The 5539-nt window shown below is 35.6% G+C and overlaps 1 long non-coding RNA gene across 1 annotated transcript; it reads left to right on the forward strand.

Annotated features, from left to right (window-relative positions):
- Positions 1 to 249: 249 nt before the first annotated feature.
- LOC148045352 (uncharacterized) lies at positions 250 to 2345 on the forward strand. Its single transcript, XR_015696682.1, has 3 exons — positions 250 to 731; positions 1297 to 1407; positions 2177 to 2345. It is a non-coding gene; the product is annotated as an uncharacterized LOC148045352 (long non-coding RNA).
- Positions 2346 to 5539: the final 3194 nt, after the last annotated feature.

Here is a 5539-nt window from a genome sequence, read left to right on the forward strand (position 1 = left end):
TACTCCTTCAAATAAAGTTCTTCGTTCAAAGCAAATATGTCATAGATTACAGACATAGATATACAGACGTAAAACAATTCAAAAAAGTCTTTGTAAAACTAAAGGATGAAAGCAGTCTCCTGCTCAATAACGCATGGTTAAAATCCATTGAAATCAATAGAATAAATTAAATCTTTGAGGCAGAGCATGCAGAGTTGCACGGTGGATTACTTTATGATTTATGTCTCTTGCTGTTGTCTTCCTAATTCCTATCAATACTGTTTGGCAGTGAGTCCAGTTTTCTGAAATTTGAACTCCCTGTGAGTTTGAGAGAATAAAAGTTTAGTGAACAAGCAGTAATGGCTGGTTGTGCAACTTTTATTTATTTGTTGGTTTTGTGGCTGTACTGCTGGCTTTAGTGGACTAAAACAGGCTACATTTGCCTCAACACAACACTCCTCCCCCCCCCCTTCCATTACAAATCAGAAATACTTTGTTCAGGACAGGACAAAAGGCTCAGAATCCTGCTTTGGAAAGTGTTTTGTCTATGGAAAGGGATTTCCTAAAGTACTTTAGCTTCTGATATAGAGAATTCCCATCTGGAGGGGAGTATTGTTAAAGTCATTTTGGTGCCGGAGAGAACAGTGATAAGAACTACAAAAGAGATCAGGGAAAACCTTCAAAAAGTCAGACAAAGAAAACAAAGAACTTCTACAGTGGAAACCAATTGGATGGGAGCGGTCTCTCCCAAGGTCAGTGACACAGAGTGTGCATACATCATTGGCAGCAGACAATTCTAAAGCTTAGATTTGCTAGATTAAATATGTTTTATGTAAGCTTTTCACCTGCTAAGCAAAGTGCAGTAAGTGCTGTGCTTCAGTGATTTCTTTTTTTAACATTGAATCTTTGGGTGCCAAATCCACACAAAGTAAGCTTAAAACTGGCTGGTAAAGAAGCTTTCCATGAAGTAACTTCCCGATGATGATAATAAGATGTTAAACTGCTGCTGGATCACATCCAGCAACTAATTCTTATGATAAAGTAAGCTGCCACAGCATGCTGTTAAAGGTAGGAGAAATATCCATGTGCTGTTAAAGGTATGAGAAATATCCAGGTTGAACAGGAGTGTCAAAACAGTCAGTCTTAGGGCTGATTCCAAATTAAAGTAAGCTTAATTAGTGAACTAGATTGAGAGTACAAAGAAAATGAGATGAAATTGGCAGATGGTATGAGAACAGTTTATGTCTGTAGTTTATTTGTTGTACAATTATCTTTGTTATATTGAATTTTATCTTGCTGCGTGGAATTTGTTCTTAGGTTATAAAAACACAATTGTACACAGCTTGGTTAAGCTGAAACAGCAAAATCTTATACATGTTTGCTCAGAAATCGGCCTCACTACATTCAAGAAGCCTTTCTCCCAGATAAGTATGCAAAGGAATGCAGTCTTACACAAATGTGTATTCTTCTACATCATAAATGTGTATTTCCCTTTTTTTAGTACAAAATGTGCCTTATAACCCTGCATTTCAACAGAAAATCATTGACCCAGTAGAGGGAAAGTAATTAAAAAGCCCACAGCTATAATTGCTTTATTTCAGGCAGCTGTAGCATGTAGGTAATTTAGATTGAAACAAGACATTTAATTTTCTATTCTATTTAAAAATATATATATTTTTACCAAATGTTGAGATAGAGTTCCTTAAATGGGACCTACTTTTCTGTTTTTGTATTTAAAAGTCTCTATGGCCCTTGAAGCAACAACATTTATTTTGTTTCTTTTCCTAGAAAAAAAATTCAGTCACCACTTATGTCTACATTAGTTCTGTCAAAGCAGTCTAACTGCTGTCATATTTTCTAAGATGTCTAAACTTCAGCTATGCCGGTATTCATGCAACTGAAGCTTGTAAAGTGGTCCTTGTGTGGTTTTCATAAATATTGTATTAAGGAACCAACAAAATTGAGTTGTTGAAAATAAAATGTAGACCTTCTTTTGTGTGATCTTTTATTATAGTTACCTAATAGTTAGATTAAAGTCTTGGGAAACCTAATTAGGGAGTAAGACCATCTCAGTGAGCACAAACACTCATTCTTGATCTATTTTCTATGCTTTGTAGCAGTACATTTTATAACTCTTGAGCCTGGACACTATACAGTACTTATTTAATCATTCCTCTCCACTTTCTTATTCCTATAGGTACTCATCAACTAATGACCGTAATGGAGCCTGAAATCCCCATCATAAGTCTTGATAGTCCTAAATTGAGGCACCCACGTGATCAGATTTAGTTTCATTACTTCTTTTGCAGCTGTATTAAGCCAGTGTCACAGTCATTAGTTGAGTCCAGTGATCATTAAATACTTTGGTTATTAAGTAAATCTCTGTATTCCTATGGGTGTAATAAGCTGACTGTAAAGGTGAGCCAGTGGCCAAGTGACCTAAATGCAGTCCTATGGCCATGGAGTGTCTGTGTACAGCAATTGAAATTCTGGAACTGGCTCATAAATAGCTTTTTGAGGGTCTGTTAAAACTTTAAACAGTCATTAAATGACCAATTGTTAAATGAGGACTACCTGTATACAATTCATTATATTGAGGTTTTGGGATCATTGAAGTCAGTAGCCTAGTAATCAAGAAGTGGTGAAATAATTCTTATATTTAATGTATTAGACTTTCTTTTCTGTATGCAAAAAATAAAAATAAAAATAAAAAATAAAAACCTTACCCAACAACTAACCACCACCAAAACAAAAATATCTCCTAGAATATAAAACAAAGTATGTTAAATTCCCAAAAATCAAATTATATTTTCCTTGAGCCCCACTTCATGCATGAAAGAGAAGCTTTTGTTATTCCTCCCTTTTGAAAAGGCCCTGCTCCATAGAACCAAGCATGCCAGAAGTCAATTTCTATATGTCACATCTTGTATACTGCGAAGCCTGTTTGATTTTCATGGAATCCCATTTTTGAAGTTGCCAAATTTAGGTCAAATTAAGTCTTAAATATTGATACACCTATTATTTCATTCTGATTAATGCTTCTACAATTTTTAGTCACTAGAAATCTTAAGAGTGACTAAACACATTTATTCATTGCATTGCAGGTAGGTAATAGCAGACAAATAAACAACTAGCAGAATTGTGAGGATGTTTAGAATGGAGCCTTGGAAATAGCCTTAAGCCAAGATTATGCAACACAATATATTTACACATTGCACTAAATTATAAATAAGCAAACCATATTATGCCTTAGCATAATGTCTGAACCTTGGTTCAGATTCTCAATGCTAGTACTGAATAATTAATATAATTAAGATAATTATAACACACACAGAGATTTTGCACACACATCTACCTGCAGTCTTTCATGTTGCAGAATGCAACAGTTTTGTATTAGATATCTCTGTAGTGAACTGTGAAGATTCCCTTTGAAAATGCAAAGCAGAAATAAGGTTTATGAGGTTCTTCCTAAGTTTGTAAGCAGATCCTAAAGCAATTTTATACAGGCTTTTAGTAGCTCAGAGATACCATTAATAAATGTTAATTAGGAGGGATTGGTAGACCTGTTTCAACCAGAAAGTTTACTAAATTACTTTGTTTATTCAAATATAGCTGATATTCCAATAACTCATCCGGCTGAGTAAGTACATTTCCATTTTCTACATTTTGCCTAGTGTTTTAGCATTCTTTATAGTATATTGTATTGTGGCTTTAAGATACAGCTACAGGTTTTGGGATCAAATATTTTCCTGGCTAGTGTAATCTTGGTGAATTCCTTAGCTCTTAAGATTTTTGGGGTAATTAAATATTAAATGTGTAATGATGTTACTCAGGAGAGCAGTTTCAATGGTTTATGTTTATGGCATTTCTGAAATATGACTTTTTAGATGCCATTTTAATTCTAATTTTTAATTTTTCTGCTTTAAAAAGAAAAATGAGAGATTTGGGATTAGCAAATTTTTAAACAGAATGATTTAAATATATTTATCTTGATCTTGTTCATAATTTAAAGCATTAGTCTGAGAAAAAAGATCGAGAACAAAGTAGGACTTATTCCTAGGGAAATGACATAGAGTTGATATGTACATTAGGCATGAAATCCTCTTATCTTCGCTACTGGTTTGGAACCGGGAGTGCAAGCTTGCGCGCAGTGCTTCTGCGCATGCACAGAGCGTCCGTGATGATGTCTGGGCAGGTGGGCAGAACGTCCCATCATCACCACTACTGGTTCGCCCAAACTGGGGTGAACTGGCAGAATAACACCTCTGGTGTACATGCAGATGTCTCTTTAAATAAAGAGAAAAAAGTGAGTTTTACAAAAAAAATGTGCCTCTTGCTCGTTATTTTAAAAAAAAATGTAAATATAGTCTGTTACATACTTAGGAGTATTATCATATAAACTACCATTACAAGGATTCTAAATTAATTCTAATGAATGGAAAAAATACATAAATTCTACATTTTTGTTTTTATTTGAAGAAGAACTAGATTAAAATGACAGCATTAAGTCACTCCACATTCTGTATCAAGCGTCATAATGAAGTTAATAGAATACCCCCCTAATTCTGGGAGGTTTTTTATTTTATTTTAAAAATACAGTTTCTCATTTTAGAATGGGAAATCCTTATAGTTTTATTTGTACAACATACTAATCCAAAGCCAATGAATAATGTTTACTGAATTAAACCAATTGCTAGTCTTTGCACAATCCTCTGAGGTACGAAATAAATATACTTGCTAAATTCACACAACAAGTTAAACAGTAAATCAACCAATTACATTTTAACCTAGAGCAAGGCATCAAGAGACTGTTTACAATATATTCACATGAATAGTCATAGAATAGAAATTCTGATTTTTGGTGGCTTGATTAGACATTTCATTATTTTTGTCATGAATACCTTGCTGTTTCCTCAGAACCAAAGTCTATGGAATTATATGGAATACATAGAATGGTGGGTTGCAGGTGGTACGTCCCAGTACGGACGTATCGGAACCTGCCCAGAGCCCCAAGTACCGTTCCGGTTCAGTGCTCCGGAGGGCCCACCCACCTGCCCACGCTCCTTACTGTGGTTTAAAGCTGTTGGCACTTCCGTGTATGCGCATGGTGCCTACAGCACCTGCGTGAGGCTCTGCTGAGCAGCTGGAGCGTCACGGAGGCTTGTGGAAGTGTCATTTGAACCTACAATGCATGTGTGCATGTGTCCGTGCACCATGTGCATGCATGTGGGTGACGCCGGGGCTGTTCCAACCGTACCAATTGGAACGGAATCCGGAACCCATCACTGAATACATAGTACAGAAAGATGTACTGTAGGAAGTTCCACTGTTCCAAGACTTACAGTTAACAACCTCTGCATGTCTTATGGAATTTTAAAGAAATGGATCTTCTGTCTTTGTAATAGGCAAAATAACCAAACTTCATGATGCAGCATAACTTTAGGTGGCAACATTACGTTCAGATTTCTAATAACTGAGAAGAAAACACACTGAAGGCTACTACCTCCAGTTGCATTTCATCATTTGCCTGTCCAAATAGGATGCTCTGATTTACCACAGG

The sequence above is a fragment of the Thamnophis sirtalis genome, unplaced genomic scaffold, assembly GCF_051295495.1.
Source record: "Thamnophis sirtalis isolate CommonGarterSnake01/CBP01778 unplaced genomic scaffold, rThaSir2_p1.2 scaffold_5, whole genome shotgun sequence".
Taxonomy (NCBI): domain Eukaryota; kingdom Metazoa; phylum Chordata; class Lepidosauria; order Squamata; family Natricidae; genus Thamnophis; species Thamnophis sirtalis.